General features: G+C 38.3%; 1 long non-coding RNA gene across 4 annotated transcripts in view; it reads right to left on the bottom strand.

Annotated features, from left to right (window-relative positions):
• Window positions 1-26,529, bottom strand: part of LOC132399824 (uncharacterized) — a 150,032-nt gene that overhangs the window by 18,677 nt on the left and 104,826 nt on the right. The window lies entirely within an intron of this gene.

Below are 26,529 nucleotides of genomic sequence, written 5' to 3'. Positions count from 1 at the left end.
TAAACCTTTTGTTCGTATTTATACTATTCTTAATTTACAAATGTAAATATTATAATTTGTGGTGTGAACCATATTCTATTTCTGAGTTTATTTATGTATATCCCTTCAGTTTTTCTTATTCCATGAGCAAAGAGTCTGAGGTTTTCGAGTAGCATACTCGAGTTTCGAGTAGGTAGCCACTAAACTGTGGGCTTTCTCCTTAGTGTGTCTGCAACAAATGCACCAAATCTAAGCCCCTAGGTCCAGGCCCTTGAATCTACCAGTTCACAACATTCAGTCATGGGCAACTACTTGGACTGCAAAACTTTTGGGTAGACAAAAGAGCAGCAACATGGCCATTGAAGTTTGGAGCAAAGGGAATGTGAACTAAAGTGTTTGTTGAAGTGAAAACAAGGCAAGGGAATACACATAATCTGGGAGGATTGTGAGAGGTGGGGAAATAGGGACTTTCTAATCATATACCAAAATGAACAAAGCATCTTCAGTTTCTTCATAGCTGAGCTGGTCAAAATGATTTTTACAAAACCATATGGATACTGTGAAAAGTAAAACAGATTCTAAAAACTTGAAATAAACTGAAAGCAAAACGCAACATTTAAATGGATGACCTATCATCAGACCCGGGAACTGAATGTGTTTTGTATTGGAAAGATGAAAGGTAATGTCAACAATGGAAATGACTGCTAGATAACAGAGACAAAAGACTAAATGACAGACAGTAGTGCCTTGAAGAATAGCAGTAATTGAACTGTCCAAGTGTAAATTCCAGGAAATGGAGGTGAGAAAATCCTGGAGCTGTGAGGTAAATGCAAGAGGTTATCTTGTTCGGTTTTTGATCTTTCCAACCTTTTTTTCTGTAGTTTTAACATTCAATTCGTTACGTGATTTTAAAAAAGCCTTCAGGTGATGTATTTTCATTAGAAAAAAATGTAAAATGTTAACCCTTTCACCATCAACATTGCCTGACCTGGATATTTCCTGTAATTTTTTCTGTTATATAGGATACTTACGTTGAAAATGTGAGCAGTGAGTTTGTATTACTGTATGCATAATTGGCTTCAGTACTTCATACAGTTCTGTTCACAAGAGATTATGCCAAATAGATGTGGCTAGCAGTGGTAACATATTAACAGTGAGAAAAGACTGGTTAAACTGCTTAAAGAATCTGGAGTTGGTTTGTTTGAGCAGAGGAAGCTTAATTGAAGTTTATGAAATCTGAAGCCCTAGATAGAATAAATAGAAATCAGTAATGGTACAATGCTTGAGCTGACAATCAAGATCTGAGTTCAAATTTTGTTACAGCAGCTGAGAAATTTACATGTGGTTAATCTGATTTCAATTAAAATCATTTTGGTAATAATAAAAATACCAGCTGGTTGTAAATTCTTCTCTGGTCCACTAATGTCTGCTAAGTATGGGAATCTTACATTATGTCATCTTGATCTGTGTGATTTAAGACCTGCTGAGGAATTACTAATTTTAATTGCCTTTGAAATGGCAATTAATATAATTACTAGGTTAAAAAAAAGTTAGACCATCTGACGTTGGCATCATCTCCAAATTTGGACACAGTAAATTTCTCCCATTTAATCCTACAAAGTTCTCAACCATTTGAACTACCCCACAGACAAATCCAGCAAGTGTGTCAGAATCATATCTTGAAGTTGATATCAGACTCCTCCTAATCTATATGCAACTGCAATCTATTACTTTTTGGCCAAGGGTAACATTCTTTACAGTGTTTAAACCAAGGAAATAATCCTGGTGCAATGAGTGCAGAAAGGCATGTTGGGAGCAAAGGCAACTGTACACCAGGTGTTAACCTGGTGAAGCTGCAACAGATCTACAATAGATGCTTATTCAGCATTTTAAAAAAAGCCAGCATGACCTATAAGAATCCAAAACAGCTTCTTACCAGTTAATCAAAAGTAGACAATGCCAATCCATGCAGACCCACATCCTTGAAGGAATTCTTGTCATTTGTGTATATATACTCCCACCACCCTCCTTAAAATTGTATGTTTTGTGTTATATTGCCTTCCTCATTATCTTTACTTAGCATTTCATCTTTACTGATTAAAATTATATTATCAAGTGTTTTGTCCTTTCCATTTTTATACATTTTCAAACAATCTTTATTCTTAAATAAATCTCTAAATTTTGTATTTCTAAATATATATACTAAGTTTTATTCATTGGGTCATACTCTTCCACATATCAATCAATTTTGTTTCTTTTTTTTTGCTAGTCCTAAAATAAACCCTCCACTTTCCAGTTTCAGTCTCACTAATCTGTGGTTGTCTGCGCGCTTTTTAAAAAAAAGTGTTAGTCATTTCTATCCATCCTTCTGTATCTGAATTCATCACTCCATTCAGTTGGCTTTTCTACTTTGGACACTGGCATAAAAGTAGAGACACAGATATAGCTGTCAAAGTAACTTCAGTTTCCATCTTTATAGAAGCACATTTTCTTAGATAGAAAATACTCAGTCATTATATATCCCTTCATTCCTTCTATGATTCAATTTTTCTCCCATTGTCCCCCAATTCCATCCATGTATATTGTGCCTTTGACTCCAACTGCCCTACCCTTTTATGGACTAATTTTGAGATGATATCTTCTCCTTATCCCCTGGCAGCTAATTTTAAATTCCCACTCTTCCTTAATGTTTCAGGTCTGTTAATGCCATTATATCTTTAATTACCATTTTGTTTTAAGGAACCCATTTTTCCTCAGGATGCCGAACAACCCAAGTTTCAGATAACCACTCGAAGGTATCAAATGGCTCCAAATCAATTTCAAAACTAAGGAAGTCCATTTCAATTATTAATTCAAGCCCTAAGGTGAGAGGAAGTGGGTCATTGTAGTTTACTTTTTATTAACATAATTCTTTTTTTTAGATCAGTCATTGCTGGCTGTCCCCCAGTTGCTTTGAGAAGATGTTGATGAGCCTTGAACTGATAAAGTCCATCTTGTGCAGATGCTCCCACAATGCTGCTGGATGCAAGTTCAAGGAATTAGACCCAGTGACCTTGAGGGAAGAGCAACAAATTGCAGGGGCTCTGCAGAGGTTTGGTGTTTCCATGTGCCTTTAGCTCTTTTGTTTATCTGATGATCATTCATTCCAGTTTTCTGATATATAACATTTGCACTTTTAGTTTCAATCATATATTAAAATATTTTACACAGTTATAGAATCTGGAGGCAGGCCCTTTGCCTACTAAGTTCATGTCAACCATCAAACACATCCAGTTATACTAATCCCATTTAATTCTTCCCCACATTCTCATCAACTCCCCCTTGATTCTAAACATTAAGGACATTATGCAGTTAACCTATTGATCTGGAATGTGGAATGAAACACATGTGATCAAGGAAGAACATGAAAGCTTCTCAGATAGAACCTGAGGTCAGGATTGAACCTATGTCAATAGATCTGCAAAGCAGTAGCTCTACCATCTTGCCACCAAGTCATATCTAATCATTTGCTTAATACAATATTTTACAAACATAAAAAATCATGTGCATCTAGTTTATATGGTTAATTGTTAAATGTTCACATTATTATATCAATATATATTTTATATACTTTAAAAACCTTAAATAAGATTATGCTATCTGATTGATAAGAAAATATTAAATATTATATTGCTATAATGTAAAATATTAAAACTATTGGTAAAAAGCAAAGCTTTGCAGTGCAATTAAACTGTACTAAACTTTTGCCCAGAAAACATTAAAGAATGGGATGCCAAGTTTTTTTTCATCAGACGAAAGTGAAAGTCTGGCAACTAGTCACGGAAGTTTGTTAAAGTTAATCAAGCTTGAACTAAATGAAATCGAGGGTAAGCGGAGATTCTGTCTCTTTCTCTGGTCATGGCACTAAGTGCACAACAGCAACCAGAGCTGATTCAAAATGAAGTGGACTAAAGAGGATTAATCCAACAGTCAAAGCTCTGTGTCATTGCATTGATGTTTATTGGAAGAGATACATGGATCTGGGGAAGTGTAATTGTTACACTAGAGAAGTTTGACAATGATCACTAATTGCTTCGATTCACGGTACTGTGGATTATCCAGTATACCATGCTAAATGGTAAGCACAGGAAAATCACTTTCTGTCTAACTTTACTTTTGCAAATCTCCTTCTTTCCTTTGGAAAAAAAACATAAATTTCTTAATATTCATTTGATCTGGGAGGCCTGCATGTCTCAACCATAATCTCATGGATATTTGCTACTCAAATCAATCTAAATCCAGTTTGGTTTGTGTAACATGTCTTTCTATTTAAAATCAGAATTGAAAAAACCTTGCTTCTCAGAGATTAAAATCAGACCATACTGTATCACAAATTTAAGCTTTAATTAATTCAAGCCTATTGCATGATCTTTCATGCTGCATCAAAAGCTAAGCATGCAAATTGCTTTTTGCATAGATGTGATTCTGGTATTCATAATACAAAGTTTCTGTGTATACTGTTCATTTTGTGTTGCTGCAACATGGCATATGTAAAATGTTACCAGTTAACAGAGGAGCTTTCTGCAAATTGTTAAATTCACAGATGCGTGCAGTTTTATCCGGACAGTTAGAATTTGATATGGAGGCAGACGGTACACTATAGTGCTGAAATAAATTCAGCAGCTACCAGACTCAGTAACAGTTGAACTGAATTAGTTACATCAAAGCGTGTGCAATGGAGGTGTTTAAGACACTGTTGGATAGGCACCATGAATGTGCAGAGAATGAAGGGAAAAGGACCACATGCAGGCAGAAGCAAGTTTTCATTGATTCCATTATGGTTCTTGTATTTACTGAGAATGACAAGAAAACAAATCTCAGGGTGCATACTGTATATATATATTGATAATCTTACTTTGAACTTTGATTAGTTTGATTAGCAACATGGTGGGGTAAAAGGGCTGTTTTTGTGCTGTTCTGTTCTATGTCAGACATATAAATTCAGCTTTTAATTTCCTAGTACGAGGGTCGAGAACTGGAAAACAAAGTAGGTATTTTCTTAATTCTATGCAATTATTAGCAAACTTCAAAATGTAAGCTGGTTGCAGAATGTGTTGATATTGATTGGGAGGTAGAGAACAAAAAGTTGAAACATCTGATATGCCACAGGTTAGTAAAGCAAATCCAACCACTGAAGGATAGGCATAGAATTTAGAAGTGTGACAGCAATGCTAAACCCATGGTGAATCTTAAACTACTGTGTACATTTCTGGTTGTCACATTATAAAATGATATCATGCTCTTCTTCAGCTATCCCTTGGGATAGATTCCACTGCCCATTTGTGGGCTCTGAGACGGCTGAGAAGACAAGTTTGAAAGCCGCTGACTTATTCCCAGAGAGAACAGAGGTTGATGGGGCGGGTAGGAGGCGTTCTCCTGCTGCTGCCAACAGAGGCTTCTGCATGCTCCCAGTAACATCCCCAGTACATCTTCCCCGCCTTGAGCAGTCAGCGCCAAGAGTCTCCAGGAGCTGGTAGGGAAGTTTCACAGCAAAAAAGATCCAGGCACAACCTGGAATCTTTTTCTCCGGGTGGCTGGATCTTGAAAAATGTGGACCCTATGTCATATTTTAGGAGGTTTCACTGGACAAAGGCAGGCTGAAGGTTGAAATTCACTACTGTCTTCCGAGTACCATCAGAGTGCTTGATTAATTGAGAAAAGGATGTTCGAATATCCAGGACTTCAGATTGGAATACAACTCAGTCAAGCGTGCAGCAGTGATCCTTGATCTCCTATATACTTCTGAGTCCTGTGCTACCTACAGCTGGAATCTCAATGCACTGAAAAAGAAAACATCATTGGTACTTTCACAAAATCCTCCACCTTCTTTGGATGGAATTAGTGAGAGTCCTTTCCCCAGCCATATCCTCAGCATTGAGGGCCTATTGACACTCAGTCAGATGTGTTAGGCAGGACCTGTCAATCACATGCCCAACACTAATCTCCTGAAATAAGTTCCCCATTCTAAGTTCTGTCACAGGAGAGCATTACCAAGTATAGAGAAAAATAAAATGATATAGAAGCACTGGAGAGCTTCAGAGGAGATTCATAAGGATAATACATGAGGGCAGACTGAGGAAATGGTGAACAGACTGGTTCTGGTTTCTCTTCAAGCCTCAAGATGTTTTAAAATTATGAAGGCTTCTAATACAGTGGAACATTTCACTGGAACATTTCAGTGGAACATACAAAAGGAACATTTCCCCCAGTGGAGATAATTATTAGAGGCTGTCAATATGTGGCTCCCCAAGAGCTCCAAAAGGGTATGCAGAAGAAGGAATTCAAAGAGTGATTAACATGGGAAATAATACAAAGAAAGATGTTTAAGATTTACAGATATATTTAAGAGGAGGATGGATGAATGTATGTATGAGGGAGGAGAAAACAGGGAGTTATGCTAATTGATTTCATGATGAAAGTTGCAAGCAGGATTAAGTATAGCTCAGTAGGGTAAATTTGTGAATTGTAAGGGAGATGCAAAGAGCCTTCAAATCTAAATGAGCAGAAACTTTGCAAATGCAGTACAATGTGGATGAATCTGAAGTTTCCACTTAGACAGGAAAACAGGATGGGGAATAATATATATGCTGTTTAATTGGGAAGTGTTGAAGAGGGTTGGATGTTCTTAAGGATCAGTCACTGAAAGCAAGTACAACGGTGAAGCAAATAGTTAAGAAAGAAAATAAAGCAAAGTTAGTCATCAGAGCAAGAGTACTAACTTACAAGAGATAGTAATTTAATTAAGTATTGGATATTGTTCTGTATTTATACAGGGCTTTGGTGAGTTAGGAAGTACAGTAAGTGATGGAGTGGGCAGAAAATTAAAAATAATATAAGCACATTACTACATAGAACATAGAATAGAATAGTACAGCACAGTACAGGCCATTCGGCCCACTATTGTGCCGACCCTCAAACCCTGCCTCCCATATAAACCCCCACCTTAAATTCCTCCATATACCTGTCTAGTAGTCTCTCAAATTTCACTAGTGTACCTGCCTCCGCCACAGCCTCAGGCAGTGCATTCCACACAACAACCACTTTCTGAGTTAAAAACCTTCCTCTAATATCCCCCTTGAACTTCCCACCCCTTACCTTAAAGCCGTGTCCTCTTGTATTGAGCAGTGATGCCCTGGGGAAGAGGTGCTGGCTCTCCACTCTATCTATTCCTCTTAATATCTTGTATGCCTCGATCATGTCTCCTCTCATCCTTCTCCTCTCCAAAGTGTAAAGCCCTAGCTCCCTTAATACTAGGTGTAGTTTAAAGAAACCAACCGATTTAGATCGAATAAAGGCATATAAACAGTTTCTCAGTGATGAGCAAATAGGATCTGGAGAAGAATAAATGGTCTTCAGACATACAAAGCATAAATGTTAGTAGCTTGGCACAAAAAATAAAAGTCCAAAATGGTACAATGACCTCCAACTTAAGTATAACTGAAATATAAAAGCAGAGAAACTTATGCTTCAGTTATATTGAGTTCTGATCAGACCCCCATCTGAACTACTCCATTCAGTTTTTGATATCTAACAAAAGATATTTTGACAACAGAAAGGTATTCAAATTTGCCAGAATTAGACTAAGGCTTAAAAAATGAAATTCAGAAGACATGTTGCACATTCTTGCCATATGTTTTATGACTCCGAATTGCTAAGGAGTGATTTAACTGAAGTGTTAGAAATGATGAAGGTAATTACTAAAGCAGATACTGTCTTTGATTCAAGTGGAGATGAACGGGCCAACTCAACATAAGGCAAGTACAGCTTTAAATATACAGCACATTTTCAAAGTTTCTAATGAAAATGGAACACAGTCTCATGGTTTACACAGATTTTTGGGTTAAATAATCTGAAGAATTTTGTTGGGTATGAATAACAAACAATATGAGTCAACAGTGGTGATCAACCAATTTGCCAGAACAGATTTGAAAGGATGGAAGTGATCTGTGCTTGTTATACATGTGTTGCTTAATAAGGATATTTCTCAACAGCAATATTTATGTGTTGCAATTCAGGCATATTAGTTTCCTCTTGCTACATTTTCTACAGTGTTCTGGATTTACTGTATTATTTACTGTAGCAAACATATAACCTTGTTTTGACAAAAAGTATATTTCATTCTTTTACATAAACACATCCAAATATGTTTATCAATACTACCCAATGGCTGAACTTCATCCAAGTAAATCAGGCTTATCCAAATAATACAATCACCCAATTTTCTGGTTATAGAGAAACCACAAATCTGGAGCAACGAAATGACTCAGAAAAATAATTAACTGGGCCTAATAACAAGATGATGAAAAACATATCCTTGATTTAAAAGTTATTGAATTGGAATTTGTTCAAGTGAAGTATAAGCTACTGCATGGACAAGTTGAGTTTATACAGTATAGTACATCTTAGCAAGCAATGAAGCTCTGTTAAACATATTTGGGAATTTGTACGCATAAATCATCTTGCTACATTAATTGCAAGGGGCATTCCCATGTGAATGCTGAAATCGTTGACTGGCTGCACATCCGCTGGACTCTACGTGGAGTCCATTGTGAAACAAAAACTTGGTGATATTCCCCAGTCTTTATATTGGAGAACCTGCTCTGGGGTCCTGTGCAGGTGAGATGTGATCCTGGTTTCACAGACCTGATCATTTGCAAAAAATGATCACTTTATTGAAGTGAGCAAGAGATATATGAATATGGTAAGTTTTTAAAAAGTTATTTATGTTTGCTTGAATGTTTTTTAAATGCAGATGTTAATTTACTTCCATTGCCACACATGACCAATGCATTGGTAAATATTGTACTTTTATTTGTTATTTTTACACTTACTAATGAGAGAAGTGTCAATTATACATTAAAAAAATCACAATAGTGGCTTGCCTGACAATTTGCTTTTAACCGCAAATCAACCCATACCTCAACAACAGCTGTTGAATTCCATGCAGTCAGCTTCAGACTCAGATCACGACATCTGATACCAACTCCAGCCCCTTTCCCCTGGTTGACAGACTTCAAACAAACCCCACTCCTTAGTCCTCCCTTGGCAGTTGGAGATAGATGAGTATCTCCCTACCCCCCACCCCACCAACTTTCTCGAGAGACAGTGAAGAGAGCGAAAAGGGTGAGGGAGGGGAAGAAGGGAAAAAGAATGGAGTTAAATGGAGTGAAGACGTGGAGGAGGGGGAGCATGGCAGGGAGGGAAAAGAGCATATATGTGGAGAAGACCAAACTGTGAGGGACTGAGAGAGAGAGATGGGTGAAGAAACAGATCAGAATTGCTGATAAATTTGTGTCTCATGTTCACTCAGCACACATTTATCTTACTTTCTCATTTCTTTTTTTTAAATCACACCCACTCTCCCTTCCTTCTTTCCTCCATTCCCTCACTTTACTCCTCACTCCCATTTCCAGTTTACTCTTCCTCTCCTTCTCTCCCCCTCTTACTTTCCACCTCCCCCTTTCATCTCGCTATTTCCTCTCCCCTTCCTTATCTTCTCTTATTGTCTATTCCAGGGCCCTCTCTCTCTGCATCTCACCTAAGTGCAACTATTTTGGTTATGTTATCTCGGCATTGAGCACAATTGAGTTTTGGGGTAATGTACCGCAAGGTTGGCAGTCAATGACAAAGTGGCAATGCGCTGGGGAGAAGTGAGGAAATAAAGCAAACAGAAATGGAGGAAATGCAGAAATCTTGAAGCTCTAGGGGTAAAGGTTAGTGAGATAATGGCAAAGCCTAAACAAGGAATTGAACTCAATAATAATAAGACACATGATTGTATTGATGGTGTTTAAAGCAAAACAATTTACTTTGGACTATTCAAAATAAAGGGCAAAATATTTTCCTTCAAAGTGTCTGATAAAGCAATTGCTCTATTATTTTTCAAAAGTGCAATTAAAACAGCTATTAAAGTACTGATACTTAACCGTTATGAAGGTAAAAATAATGATTTAGTTAGATTGCTTTTTCAGATAATAACACTAAATGCTGTATCAAATGCTATTACTTAAATCTCAGTAGAAAATTTATTCATTTATTGGTAGAGATATTTGATTGGCTTTGGTTTAGATAACAAAACGTGACGTTCTGTGCTGCTGAATATGTGTCGTTGATACTGCTCATGTACCATCGCCATTTATTTACATATATGTGGATAAAAAGTTTGAAGGAAAGTAACACACACAAAATGCTGCAGGAACTCAGCAGATCAGTAGGCATCCACAGGGCAGAATCTCATGTCCATGGTTAGGGTAGTTGCTCATAGATCGTTGTGTTACAAAGCTGATAGCAACTGATGAGGTCAGTCAGTGCATGAAGTTAGCATTTTTCAAGGCCTCCAGTGCAACATCATCATAGTCACCGAAGAAAACATGTGCATATGACCACACATCTTGTAGATTGGAGGTAGATCACTGTTCTTGCTTTATCTTCCATCAGTAAGACAATGATGAGTGTCACGTGTACTGATGACACCATCACATGCAAGTGATTCCAGGAAACTGGCAACTGTGTTATAGTGAATTATGCTTGAAAATGCCATGCCAAATTTTATAATGGGTGGGGCTTCCTCTGGAAATGGATGAAAACCCATTTAAAACAAGCATACAAATTATTTTCTGCGTGATTGTTCAAAATACAGTTGCCAACAATCAAGCCTCTAGGCTTACATGTCTTGCCAACTACAGTGTACTGCAACTTGCATGCAATGACCAGCATATTTGAAACACATCTCGAAGTTCTTGATAAAATTAATTCAATGGTCTCTTATGACCCAGAAATCTCTTACAGACATCTCCTACTCTAATTACCACCCTGATACACAGCATCATTTCAACCTTGGAGAGAAATGTGAGCTTCGTAAATAGAACTAGGTTAATAAATCATCTGCACATCAGTTTCGATGTTCTGAGAAATGCTGGCACTCAAATCTTAAAGCAATGATTAAACTATTAACTGATCAAACATATCCTATTATACTATTATTCAGCAGGGTGAGAGACAACTGAAGCAATTAGAAGATATTATAAATTTTATGCACCTCCAGAGATTTCTGGAAAGTAATGACTTATAGTAATGTATAGGCATTCATCAAGTATTACTGTTTTGTTGCAAATGCTGGAAAATGTGGAAGCTGTTTTGTCATGTACTTAACTGGAAATCAGACAGAATTCTGCCTCCTCCTTTTATGAAGTACTAAATTGTGTGCCAAATAAGGAAAGAATTGTTCACTGAATCTTTAGTATCTGAACTCTTCTTATATCCTTAGGTTGATAAACAGTAAATTTTACAAAACAATCTCAGTTTAAAACAATGTCCTGACTGTTTAAGTCATCTAAGAAAAATAGATCTCTCGCATCACTTTTATCTGCTTTGAATGAATGCATTTGTTAATTTAATGATGAGATTGTGTGATTAACTGAACATTGCCAGCAGCAATTTCTTAGTTGTGGTGCGACTTTCATGAGAATAGGCATTTTGAAAGCCAAAAGTGGAGTTTATTGTCATATCCACACATCTCACCCTTTTCATATTTGAATACATTCACTGAATTATCAAATTTTGTTAAAACAAAAATTTTCCAAGTGCAAGCAAGTCCATTGTAGTGATTCAAGTCTACTGATTAAGGATATTAAAGTCACTCTTAATTAGTACTCTTTCTATGTATTTTCAAGACAGAATACATGATGCAAAGTATCTCTCTAAAGTTTGTAAACCTTTTCCACACTTAAAACGGAATTGTATTTCTTTAAAAAGAGAGTATGCAAAAGGTTTCAGAGAAAGGATAGATACATCCTTGATAGCCCGCCCCGCCCCCCTCCCCCCAGCATCCAGACATCTTCCAGGAGCAATAGCTGAGAAAGGCTGCATCCATCATTGAGGATCCCCATCACCCAGGACATGCCCTCTTCTCATTTCTACCATCAGGGAGGAGATACAGGAGCCTGAAGGTACACACTCAACAATTCAGGAATTGCTACTTCCCCTCTGCCATCAGATTTCTGAAATGGTCATTGAACCCATGAACATTACCTCACTACTTTTTTATTTTTATTTTGGCACTATTTACTTAAGTTAACTGTTTAAGTATGTGTATGTGTATATTCAGATTCAGGTTCAGTTTATTGTCATTTAGAAACCAGAAATGCAATGCAGTTAAAAAATGAGACAACGTTCCTCCAGAATGATATCACAAAAGCACATGACAAAACAGACTACACCAGAAAATCCACGTAATGGTTGGCAATCCCCAATCCAGAGTCCGGAGAGGCTGCTGCATATTAATATCGCGCTACCGTCTTAGCGCGTGTCCCAGAAAGGAGATCCAATCCCACCAGACAAAACAAGACCAAAAACTAAAGCTACAAGACGTGTGTGTGCGCGCGCGCCAAGTGGTTAAGGCGTTTGTTTAGTTATCTGAAGGTTGCTAGTTCGAGCCTTGGCTGAGGCTTGTGTGTGTTTCCTTGAGCAAGGCATTTAACCACACATTGCTCTGTGACGACACTGGTGCCAAGCTGTATGGGTCCTAATGCCCTTCCCTTGGACAACATCAGTGGCGTGGAGAGGGGAGACTTGCAGCTTGGGCAAGTTTTATTATTATTATATATTGCAATGTAGTACGACTGCATAACAATACATTTCATGACATTTGGTGATATTAAACCTAGTTCTGATTCTGACATGGAAATAAGAGTAACTAATTCCTGTTGAACACTGAGTGCCAGCAAAGTTGTGCTGTGCCAGATAACCTCTGTCGTTTTTGCATGTGCATTACAGACTGATAATATGTGATCGTGAAATACATTGGTTGTGTGAAAGTGATTATTTCCTGTTGTGTTACTTTTCTCCAGCTTGTCCAAGGCTTGCGACCAGTATATTTCTGCTCCTTCTGCTGACGTCTTCAGTCACATGCAAGTGTAAAGTGAAGAAGTGCAGGATTGGAGTCATCCTAGAGAATTATAAAGCAGTCATTTTTGATGAATTAAGAATCCTAGTATGTACATGACAAGTAGCTTTTGTTTATTATGTTTGTTATAGAGTATTAAATTACATAACCAGCTTTACACTAATGGTTTATCTTTTGCAGAAAAATATCACTGGAATTTCTGAAAATTATGAAATGTCGAAACATCCAAAAATGTTTAGTTGTCAGTCTAATAAGGTACAGTTGGAAAAAGTGTGACAATGTGAATTTTTAAAGTTTTTTTGGCCAATCGTAAATTGTTTCCTTGAATTTCCTTTACAGTTAATCATAGACCAATTGAGCAATTCTATTATATATCAGGATACATATGAATACAAATATAATGCTAATTGTTGCAGACCATCATTGGCAAGTATCTTTCTTAGATAAAGAGATAAAGCTTGCACACTATGCAGCAGGTATGGTTTCACTAAAGCCCTGTCTAATTATGGACAAACATCCTAACTCCTGTACTCTGAAGGACAATGTACAATTTGCTGTTTTAAATTATTGCTGTTTCTGTATGTTTGCCTTCTGGCATACAAGAACACTCAATCTAACACCACTTCGGTACCACATATTCCTCCTGTGTTTTCTACTAAAGTAGATAATTTCTCATTACCTATGCCATATTTTTCTGCTGCCATATTTTACCTGCTCATTTAATTTGTCTAAATTACCATAAAACCTCATCATAATTCATTAGTCACAATAACATTCAGTTCAATATCATCAGCATCCAACCATCTGAATCTGATCTAAGTTCAAAAACTTTTGAACTTAGGAGTCAGATCTCCATTTCAATATCATTGTCTTGATCAGTCTGACATCCTGTATACAATTCTGGTCACCCCATTACAGGAAGGACGTGGAGACTTTGGAAAGGGTGTAGAAAAGATTTATCAGGATGTTCACAAACAAGAGAAAATCTGCAGATGCGGGAAATCCAAGCAACACTCTCAAAATGCTGGAGGAACTTAGCAAGTCGGGCAGCATCGATGGGGAAGAAAAAGTACAGTCAACGTTTTGGCCCAAAAATCAATTGTACTTCTATACACACACACACACACACATCATGTACAGGCAGAAGAGAGTTTAACTCAGTATTATGGTTTGGCACAGATTATGATGTTCTGTTCTAAATTCTAGGGTTTCAAATCCCATGTGTCTAATCTCCAGCTCTAAGGTGGGAGGGAGATCTGGTTGATGCTGAGATGGAACATTTAATACTTAACATTTTTACATCTTACCCAGATCAAGCCCACCAATACAACAACTGTCTTTCTAGTTTGTAGTTAGGATATGTCAGACAAAGATTATGTGGATCTGGTGCCATTAACGTGAAACAGTAGAGAGAAGTGTACAAGCAGAAAGAGCATCTTAATTGTTGCAATGGTTACGTTATTCAATCAGCAGCCAGAGCTCTGGACCATTGTTCCAGGGACACAAGTTTATATTTGATAACAGGAGATGAGGAATTATATTCAGGTAATTAAATCAACCTAGAATTAAAGTTAACTTCTGTAAGGGGAAACCATTAAACTACCATAAGGTTGTGTGGTTTCTTCAAGGAAGGAAATATGTGGTCCTTACCCTGCCTGGTCTACGTGTGACTCCAGACCCTTCACTGTGGTTAACTCTTAACCTGCTCCTCATTTCTTGGCAGTTATTTTCTTTTCTTGGCAATTATTTTTTTTCTTGACATTTACATTCTGTTAAGGAATTAAGTTAAATAATGTTAATAGTAAGCTGAACTAAGATAATTTTTTAACTAAGTATGTTTTCCCATTGTGTTTTAGGAACAAAGGATACTTCAGTCAATTTATTGTATGACTTTACTCCTGAAAGGTCAAGTCAACTGCACTGCAATGAGCAGTGTGCATTCATCTTTGTGCAAGATCTGTAACCAAATGGAATCTGTAATAAAATGTCACTGTAACAAAGTGCATCAGGTTGGTAATAGTTGATGTATATTTTAGAAGTCCTGCAAGTGCTTATGTCTATGTACATCTAACCTGTCAAACATTTCTAAATGAAACCACATGATCTCATCAAGTACACTTACTTGGGTTCTGATAGTTGTTCATTCTGAGGGAGGTGGCATTGTGTCTAGACTCCAAAGCACCAATTATCTAAGGCTTTCTTAAGGATTTCATCTTGTTTCTTTGCATCTCCTCTATCTCTTTTCTCAAAATCCCACTTCTTAACCCTATGCCTGATACCTATCCCATCTCCTTCCATCCTGCTGTACGTTCTGAGGCTCCAAAGATAGAGGTTACAGAGAGACTACTTCTTTGAAGGATTTCCCCTTCTGTCTCATGAAGAAACTTAATATTGCAAAAAAAAAAGCTCTATTAAGATATGAGAAAATTAATTCTCCTTTACTTTTCATTTCCCCTCCTATGCCTACTTATTAACACCCTGCATTCTTCCGCTTCCCATTTCCTCTTCATATTTCCTCATAGCTCCATTTTCATGTGTTCCGGCTGTTAACAATTGCTGCCAGTTCTTGCCTCTCCAATTATCCTCACATAAGAAATTACACTTCTTCCATTAATCACCAATAACTTCCAATACTAAATGTTAAATTTTATTTATTTCTTTAGAAGTGCAACACAGTACCAGGCTCTTTCAGTCTAACATGCATGCACTGCCCTACTACACCCATGTGACCAATATAAAGTCAATAAATATCAAACAGTGATTCTAAGTTATATGATTTATACATCAAAAAAGTCAAGATCAGCTAAGTATGCCATTGTGAAAAATGCAGACGATTATCATTGACATTTTGTAAGAACTCCATATGTCAGTTGTTCTCACACCAAGACCTATCATCTCCTTTCCCTAAAACCTAATCATTCTTATCTACCCATCATTGCAATCTATTGCTTTTGCCTGAATCCCCAAATCTACTAATCTCGATGATTATTGATTACATTCAACTATTTAAATATGATTAGGCTCACAATGGTAATTTGATCAAAATAATTGTCCTGAAACATTACCACTTTTTCTCTCTCCACAGATGCAGCTTAAGCTGTTGAGTGTAACCAGAACTTGTTTTATTTCCTACTTTTCACATCTGTAATACTTTATTTTTAAATTATCATCCAGAGCTCCCCTCCCAAGCCTCCATTCTTCTGGTGCTATTCATGTATCTTGAAAAATGTGTCCTTGATTTCTCCTGTCAATGATACTCTTTAAAAATGTTAACAAAATTAACTTCATGATAAACAGTTGTTTGTTGTCCCACAGATTTACAATTTTCAAGAAAAATTAATTTGTTAATTCTATGTTATACAAACAAAACCGAAATTTGGGTCCAACCACCGTAAGCGGAGAGTCCTGATTATGTATAGTATATTAGTTGTTCTGAAATAGTGTGTCCTCTAAATACAAAAGATTCTGCAGATGTTGGAAATCCAGAACATCTCCTGGAATGTAGTGCATCCTCCAAGTCTCCTTCATAATGCATGGTTGATCCTTCGGATTACATTAAAAAACACGTTGAGTTCTTCATATTCCAAATCCTATAGTTCATAGTCACTCCAATTATGTGTGGCTGTACCATGATGCTAATGGGATTTTCCCAAACAAATCTACAAATCAAAATGGGCTACCTACCAAGTAGTAGCTGCAGAACAGCAATCTTCATGATCTATAACCTCAGATATCGGCATGTTCCTTACTCCATCATTACTATTTCCACCTATCCAGCAAAGTGCCCAGATTGGAGCACCAAGCGTAACTAAAAATTAGATGCCAACTTGATGTAGCTACACTGTTGCACACAGAGCAACTGAGCAGCTTTCAAAAGATAAAACTGTGTAACTCTACAAGGAACACACATCAACTCAAAACTGTAGTCTAGACACGAGTGTGCTGTGGAGTCATAGAGTACTACAGCACAGAAACAAAACCTTTGGCCCATTGAGACCATGCCAAACTATTATTCTGCCCAGTCCTATCTGGATCTGGATCATCGCCCTCCTTACTGCTCCTACCAAACTTCCCTTATATGTTGAACTTGAGTCTGCAGCCGTCACTTCCACTGGTAACTTGTTCCACACTCTCACTGCCCTCTGAGTGAAGAAGTTCCCCATCATGTTCTCCTTAAGTATTTAACCTTTCATCCTTAACCCATGACCTCTTGTTCTCATCTCACTGAATCTGAGTGGCAAAATCTTGCTTACCTGATGTATACCCCTCAAATCTCTCCTAGTTCTTCTATGCTCCAGGTAATAAAGTCCTAATGTGGTGAACAATTGACCAATTGGTGAGGGAGTTGGGTGCCATGGTAGTGTAATGGTTAGTGCAAAGCTATTTCAGCATTCCAGAGTTCAGAGTTCAATTCCAGCACCGTTCTGTAAGGAGTCTGCACATCCTTCCCTTGGAATGCATTGGTTTTTCCCATTTTTCCCATGTGCTCTGGTTTCCTTCCACAGCCCAAAGACATATTGGCTATGTGAATTGGTCATTGCAAGTTGACCCGTGATTAGGTTAGGGTTCATCGGGTTTGTCTAGGTTGCTGGGGTGGGGTGGCTCAAAGCACTGGAAGGGCCCACTCAAGATCTGATGATGATGGAGACCCAGGCCAAAGTATTTCCACTACCTCCACCAATGATACATCTCAGCCATCTCATTATGTCCACAACATTCCAAATGCCATGCAAGAGCTAAGAAGACTCACTGCACTTGAGATCACGGAACAAGGGAATGCAGTGGATACAGCAAAGGATTTGGGATCCATCTACCTAGCTCCAGTCCTCAGTATATGCTTAGCCAAAAATAAGGACAAAAGGGCAGGAAAAGTTAGAATGGTGTAAGACAGCATATAGCAGAGAAGATTCACATTGAAGCAATGGAGCTATCAACTAGAGACAAGCAAATGTCTTACCACAGCCTTACGTCTGTGGTGGGAAAGCTGTTGGAAAAGATTCTTACAGATAGGATCTATGGGCATTTAGAGAATCATGGTCTGATCAGGGACAGTCAGCATGGCTTTCTGAAGGGGAGATCGTGCCTTACAGGCCTAATAGAGTTCTTTGAGGAGGTGACCAGGCATATAGATGAGGGTAGTGCAGTGGATGTGATCTACATGGATTTTAGTAAGGCATTTGACAAGGTTCCACACGGTAGGCTTATTCAGAAAGTCAGAAGGCATGGGATCCGGGGAAGTTTGGCAAGGTGGATTCAGAATTGGCTTGACTGAAGAAGGCAGAGGGTCATGGTGGAGGGAGTACATTCAGATTGGAGGGTTGTGACTAGTGGTGTCCCACAAGGATCTGTTCTGGGACCTCTACTTTTTGTGATTTTTATTAATGACCTGGATGTGGGGTTAGAAGGGTGGGTTGGCAAGTTTGAAGATGACACAAAGGTTGGTGGTGTTGTAGATAATGTAGAGGATTGTCGAAGATTGCAGAGAGACATTGATAGGATGCAGAAGTGGGCTGAGAAGTGGCAAATGGAGTTCAACCTGGAGAAGTGTGAGGTGGTACACTTTGGAAGGACAAACTTCAAGGCAGAGTACAAAGTAAATGGCAGGATACTTGGTAGTGTGGAGGAGCAGAGGAATCTGGGGGTACATGTCCACAGCTCCCTGAAAGTTGCCTCACAGGTAGATAGGGTAGCTAAGAAAGCTTATGGAGTGTTAGCTTTCGTAAGCCGAGGGATAGAGTTTAAGTAACGCGATTTAATGATGCAGCTCTATTAAACTCTAGTTAGGCCACACTTGGAGTACTGTGTCCAGTTCTGGTCTCCTCAGTATAGGAAGGATGTGGAAGCATTGGAAAGAGTACAGAGGAGATTTACCAGGATGCTGCCTGGTTTAGAGAGTATGGATTATGATCAGAGATTAAGGGAGCTAGGGCTTTACTCTTTGGAGAGAAGGAGGATGAGAGGAGACATGATAGAGGTGTACAAGATATTCAGAGGGATAGACAGAGTGAACAGCCAGTGCCTCTTCCCCAGGGCACCACTGCTCAGTACAAGAGGACATGGCTTTAAGGTAAGGGGAGGGAAGTTCAAGGGGGATATTAGAGGAAGGTTTTTCACTCAGAGAGTGGTTGGTATGTGAAATGCACTGCCTGAGTCAGTGGTGGAGACAGATACACTAGTGAAGTTTAAGGGACTACTAGACAGGTATATGGAGAAATTTAAGGTGGGGGGTTATATGGGAGGCAGGGTTTGAGGGTCGGCACACAACATTGTGGGCCGAAGGGCCTGTAATGTGCTGTACTATTCTATGTTCTAAACACAAAGGAAGATCACTTGTTGTTATCCGCTCATTCAAAATTCAGAAAGTTCAAAGTAAAATTTATTATCAGAGTGCATACATGTCACCACATACAACCCCTAGATTCTTTTTCCTGTGGGCATGCTTAGTAAATCTGTAAACAGGATCAATGGATGACAAACTGCGCAAATTCAAATATAAACAAATAGCAATAAACAACTAGAACAAAATAACAAGATAAAGACTCTTTAAAGTGAGACCATCGGTTGTGGGAACACGAGAAATAGAATGAGTGCAATTATCCCCTTTTGTTCCAGAGCCTGATGGTTTAGGGGTAGTAACTATTCTTGAACCTGGTGGTCCGAATCCTGAGGCATTTGTACCTTCCACTTTATAGCAACAGCGAGAAAAGAGCATGGCCTGGATATTTGATGGTGTCTGTTGCTTTTAATCTGATGCATCACTGCTGCAGGAGTTTTTCGTGGAAATACTGTATACTGTATATTGGATTCAACCAGTGACATGTACCTAGAAGAAAGTTCACTGAGGATTACAAGGTGTTCAGTTCCATTTGCAGCTTCTCAGATAACAAGAAGCCCATGCTTGAATGCACCAGGAGTTGGACATGGTTGCATTTTGTCACACGTCGAAACCATCTTAAACATGTTCTTTGATCTGTAGCCAAGGAGATTGCAAGCAACCTCAGAAAAATAGAGTTCCTGTAATTTGCCTGCTCGCAACATTCCCCAGAGAGAACTTGAGCAATAGCTTTAAAAAAAAAGGGCACTTTCAGGAATCAGTTAAACATCACAATCATCCTCCTGGCTTCATATTATCTATAGACAAAATACAAGTAACTTCCATAGTAATTTCTACAGATTTCCTACTCAGTGTTGAAAAATTGTAGCCCTCTTTGATTAATATAATTATAATTTACAAACCATTTATCAAATCTACAATATAGTTTTACAAACCTATTATATCGTTATAGCTTACAGAGCATTTTCATTTGAAAAGCATAGATTGAGGCTGATTTTCCAATACGTCTCAATAGAGAGTGAGAACTTCTCTTTGGACCCATATGTAGCAATATTTTGGCTGTTAGCCATTGCTGTGACACATTGATAGATTTGCTTGAATTTATTAGGTCAATTTGTCATTCCACAATTTCCACCCTTTGTTTTTGGGTGTCAAGTTTACACATGAATGTAGCAGAATAACATTCCAGCTTTGTCATCCTCCTTCCCCTAGGATAAATTCCTAGACTCTGCTGTTCATAGTTACTGGTTACTCCTTGTCTCATTGCTATTTTGCACGATTTTGATTGTGGCCGACTGGCTCTCCAGCCTGCAGTCAACCAACAACTTTGCATGAAACTGAACTCAGCTGAACTAAACTGTGCATTCATAGACTGTTTCAAGGACTCTGCAGTTTGACATTTAATATTCTGTGTGTTATTTGCTCGTTTTTTTGCCGTTTGCTCGATCTGTTCTTTTTGTTTGTGCGTCGGGTGTCTGATGTTTTTTTTGAACAGCTTCTCTGGTGTTTCTTTGTTTCATGGCTGTCTGCAGGAAGATGAATCTCGGGGTTGCATACTGTATACATACAGTGATAATAAATGTACAGTAGTTTTACTTTTTGAACAAATTAATTTACAGCACTAAAATATACAGGGATTGGACCAAATTCTCAGAAACTTCTCAATAGCAGGAATAACCAGCAGCCTGTTAGGTTGATCATCCTCTATTAGATTATTTTAGGTCTCCTAGGTAGTCATCTCAAGTTGGTATTAAGGCAAAAGTAAATATAAATAATGAACTGCAGATGATAATTATGAAGGAGGTACAAATGTCTGTTGGATTTACTTTATTTGTGGCATGGTGGTTAGCCCTGATATCTGATATCCTGGGACCTAGGTATGATCCTGATTTCAGGCACTATGCAGTATTTGTATTTTCTCCCTGTGCTTATCTGGGTTTCCATTGGTTACTCTTGTTTCTTCCCTTATCCCAAAGATGTAATGATACTGTAAAATGAACTGGTGCAGGATTTCAACCCTGAAATATCAACAATTCCTTTCCACCTGTAGATGCTGCTCAACTTGCTGAATTCCTTTGTCAGTTTATTGCTGTACTTCTACTGCAGTTCTGATCAGATTCTGCTCCCTAAGTAGACCACTCTTGGGGTCTTGTTGGTGAAACAGGAGTCTCAAAATGAAATTGTATTGCTGGATGAGTTGGCTGTTTAACTTCATGTTAATAGGTGAGACCTGAGATCCCATTGTTGGCAGTTCTCAGACATCTCAATTGGACAATTGTTTACCTTTGCATCTAGCTATGATCATTCTGATCTAGTATTACCTCAAGATTCAAGTTTATTTCTTCAATAGTTCCATGTAATATCAGAGAAATGTACACAATATACATCCTGAAATCCTTGTTCTTCTTTGTAACGTGTACATTGAGACAGAGAGTGAAATGCATTGTTTCCATTAGCAATCAACACACCGGAAGGTGTGCTGGCAGCAGCTCACAAGGTATTGCCACACATTCCCGTGCCAACATAACATGCCAACAATGCTCAGTAGAACTACACAGAACACAACAAGCAACAAAATAGCAGTATAAACAAGCCCCATTCCTCCCACGCATATACCCAGTCCTTCAAACCCAGGTCGGGTGCCCACACACACATGCAGTCCTTCAACCTCAAGTCTGGCCTCCGATGGGCCTGGAGACACTGGGCATTGACCTCCCCAGTGGACTCACAGCAATTTACAGTCTTGGCTCTGGCTAATAGACTTCAACTTCCAGACGCCCAGGCCTTAATTTTCAACATCAATCCCAGGACATGCCAATCACCGACTACCTGATGTCAATGTGCTGGATCACTATTACTGAAGTCCGTTCAGGTCCTCCTCAGGGTTTCAAGTCTAGGGCTATCTAAAACTTGAAGCATTTGTTTTGTACATCCAAGTTCAAGTCATTGACATGTATCAAGAAAAGTAGGTTCCAATACCAACCCCAGGAGATCATCACTGTACATTTTACTCCATATCAGAAACTGCTACTAATTCTGATTATGTAAACTATATTCTACCATACTAATACTGCTCCTTTAATTTCACTGTCTTTAGTCTCAGTGATAATCCTATTATACAGCACTTTATCAAGCAACTTTTAAGAGTTCACATTCACTAAATCAACTGCAGTTCCTTCACTGACTCCCTCTGTCATCTCACTAAGTTCAGTGAATACATTTTGCATTTATCAGGGCCATTCTCTTCCCACGTCAACTCACACTTGTCCAAGTGCTAATTTTGTTCCTACTTATTATTTCTGAAAGTTTTCTAATCATCAATTGGCCTGTTATTTTTGATTTTTTTAAAATGACAAGAATGCAACATCTACAGTTCTCCAATCAGGTAACACCACCACTATTTACCACCTGTCCCAACACTCAGAGCTAATGATGTTTGGAAGATTATTATTGGTATGTTCAGGATTTCTGCCCCTTGCTTCATTTAGCAGGCCAGAATGCAAACTATCTGGACAATGTGATAGATCCACTTGGCGCAGTTCGACCAGGATCCACACACTTCCTCATTTGTGTGTATGTTGCAAAATGAATGTAGAGTATCATTAAGATCAATTTTAATGAAACATGGGTAGTGCAGCAGTTAGTGTGTGCTTTTGCAGCTCAAGACATTGGATTTTGGAGTACAATTCCAACAGCCTCCGTAAGTAGTTTGCACATTCTCCCTGTAACCACTTGGGTTTCCTCTGGGTGCTCCAGTTTCCTACCACAGTCCAAAGACATACTGGTTAGTAGATTAATTGGTCATTGTAAATTGTAATGTGATTAGACTAGTGTTAAATAGCTGTGTTGCTGGGTGGCACAGCTTGTTGGGCCAGAAAGGCCCGTTCTGTGCATTATCTCTAAAATAAAAATAAAACTTTTATATTGTTGGTAAATTATTTTATGCCCCTCAATAACAAATGTATTTCCCATTGCAAAGCTCCCAGCCTATTGTCTTTTCTCTTACTAAAGTTCCTGCTCTGCATGTTAAGATTTTGAATAACTGATATTTTTTTGTTTATCTTTTAGCAATTGTACAGAAGCATGATGTGTACCATTCATCAGCCTGGGAACAAGAAAAGAGGCAAGAAGAAGAGAAGACAAAAAACAAGGAAAGAAAACAAGGAGCAGCTGAGAATTATTACAAATTTGTACTTGTGTTGGGAAAAGTTATTTGTTTCACCCTGTAAAAGCTGTCGCCGGATAGGATGAAAGTCAGCATAACAGAATTACTTTTGATACAATACCATCCAGATTTAATGCTGCTGTTTTCCTGTCTATGTAAGAAGAAGCTCCTACTTAAATTCCATAAATTAAACCTTGCAAACCTGGAGTGAGGTATCATACATAAATTACTGTTTTTCAATATTGTTATCGCATCCCATGGACAGCAGTTGGTGAGCATAATAATGAGGAACTCAACATTTGTTGGAGGCAACTCATTGCCTTGATTTTTCTTAATTGGATTTTTTTTTACATTTCCACAGCTCGAAAACATTGTGGAACTGCAAATTATAGAAATGCAAATTGCCTGTAACAGATGAGGTCAACAGGAACTCTCAAACATTAATGCATAACAATATTAATGATCCATATCCCAATTAGCTTTATAGATTTCAAAACTAGAGAGAGAAAAATAGCAGAGGAAAAAATGTGGTGAAATAATCCCAGACAGATGCAAAAAGAAGGGTAGAGGTAGGATAGTGTTTACAGAAAGGAAAATATACAAACATAATTAATTATGAGTTATAAGAAAATCTTTGAGAACAATTCTCTACCTGCAGGAAGGAGGATTTACAGGTTCAATTGTTTCCATTCTGGATCACAGAGAATGAGACATTGCAGAAAAATACATCTCCATCATTAAATGTGGCCTCATGTCAATAAGCAGCAATTCCAGGTTTTTGCAGTGAGTTCAATGGGTAATATGTGCTCAATGGAACAAATTCTTGATGTTCATTGCAAGGGTAATGTCAAAATGCCACTTCAGGAGGCTAATGGCAAATTGTCCTGTAAATGATCATGCTCATGCTCTACCTCCCTACACAGTACTGGATGGTTTACACTTTGCTGATGATGTATACATTAAAACTATTGTTACTATTCCAGCAAATTCTGCCTCAACATATTACTTTGTACTGCAGAAATACTGCTTGAATGCTAAGTATTTAGCATGATAACGTGTGGAAAGTACAATGTCGTACAGTATATAACTTTCCTTAGTATTAACAAGCACATCTCAATGAAGAACAAGCCTACAAGTATAATTTCCCAATTGCAATCTCCAATAACAAAAATTCAACTGTTTGGATCTGCAATTTAATGTTGCTGCTGCTTTTCAGGCTACATATTCAACTTCTGATCAGATGTTCATAGACCGGCTAGGAAAGTGGAACCCAAGAACTCAGAAAGTGGTATCAGTTAGATGTGCACTAATCTGTGTACATATACATGCTAATGATTTTATACTGGTCACACTATATGCCCAGATAGCAATTAATGGAAGAATGAAAGAAAGACATATATAATGGTATTAAATGTGCGGCATACAATATTGGCACAAGCAACTGCAGAAGCTCGAATCTGGAGCTAAAAGACAAACTGCTGGTGGAATTCAGTGGGTCAGGCGGGGGGGGGGGGGGGGAATAGGCAGACAACATTTCAGATCAAGATCCGTCACCTAGAGCCAATTTATTTTTCACTCCAGTATGTAATGTTGAGGAAAGCTTGACAAGACTGGCTGGTTTAGGTCAGTAGTAACCTCATACTCTGCTCAAGTTTGCAATGGGCCTTTGAGGCATTTTTATTATTTTATACTTGAGTAGATTTATAGTCCAGAAGTATTATTTTGAGGCATCATAAACTATAATAATATTTGCACAATGATCACTATTGCTAGTTGTTGATATTCTTCAAGTATTTGGTGCTTTCCTTGATTGTTTCAAGTTGCTAGTGTCTGCAGAAAATAAAGAGATGGATACTAAAACATCACTTGGATATTTTAAGGCCAAATCAGTTGCTCTCAATCAAAGGTACTCCCCATGGACTAACTGGGAGAATGAGCAGAGACCATGCAGAACAGGCAAGATGGGTGAAGAAAAAGGGCAGAGAGAGGGAGAAATGATTCTACAAGAGGCGCAATGTATATTCTAGTTCTTCAAGGAGCAATTTGCCCAATTGAACTTCAGCAAGAAACTATGTATGAGGCATTTCTGTTTTGACGTAAAATGTTCTCAATGAAAGGTGTCACCATTTGCTGACACAACATTATCCTCAGGGAACTACCAGTGACAAGTTGTCTGTAACAATGAGTGTTTATGGTTCCAACTCCTTCCAGACTATGCTACGAAAGATTGGCAACATTTGCAAAATGCCATCAAATTGTGGTTTGTGAGAAATCAGAGATAGTCCTAGAGTCAGAGGAAATTACAGTATAGAAATAGCTACTTTGGCTCTTCTAGTCCATGTCAAACTTTTTAAACTGCCTACTCACATTGATCTGCACCAGCACCATAGCCCTTCATGCTTCTGCCATCCATGTACCCATCCAAACTTCTCTTAAACATTGAAGCAGAGCTTACATGCACCACTTGCATTGGCTCTCATTCCATACTCTCATGACCCTCCATGTGAAGTTGTTTCCCCTCATATTCTCCTTAAACTTTTCACCTTTCCCCTTTAACCCATGACCTCTAGTTGTCCCACCCAATCCCAGTGGAAAAAGCCTGATGCATTTACCCTATTCATACCCCTCAATTTTGTATACCCCTATCAAATTTCCCCTCAATCTTTCACATTCCAAGAAATAAAGTCCTAACCTATTCAACCTTTCCATATAGCTCAGGTCCTCCTGTCCTGGCAAAATCAGTGTAAATGTTCTCTGAACTTTTTCACATATTTATTTATTTACATATTTCTTGTGCATCAGTGACCAAAATTGCACACAGTATTCCAAGTAAGGCCTCAGCAACTTCAACATGACAGCCCATCCCCCATAAGTGCTCTATCCAGGAGGTTGGCTGTGGAGTTACCTGTGAGAGGTGGCAGTAATGCAGTGCTAGAGCAAGGATGCTGGGTCCTGTCCTGAGAGATGGCATCATGTCTGTGCTCCATTCATTATAATGGGGCAAAAATCTAACTCATCTAGTTCAACAGCTGGAGGACAGATTGCTGCACCTGGAGGAGGCTCCATGGTAACCATCTTCCACTAATTGAACTCTCACTTCCAGACCCC

Source organism: Hypanus sabinus, chromosome 9 (genome assembly GCF_030144855.1).
Source record: "Hypanus sabinus isolate sHypSab1 chromosome 9, sHypSab1.hap1, whole genome shotgun sequence".
Taxonomy (NCBI): domain Eukaryota; kingdom Metazoa; phylum Chordata; class Chondrichthyes; order Myliobatiformes; family Dasyatidae; genus Hypanus; species Hypanus sabinus.
The sequence above is the reverse complement of the archived record's forward strand: the minus strand, read 5'-3'. Positions and strand labels throughout refer to the sequence as shown.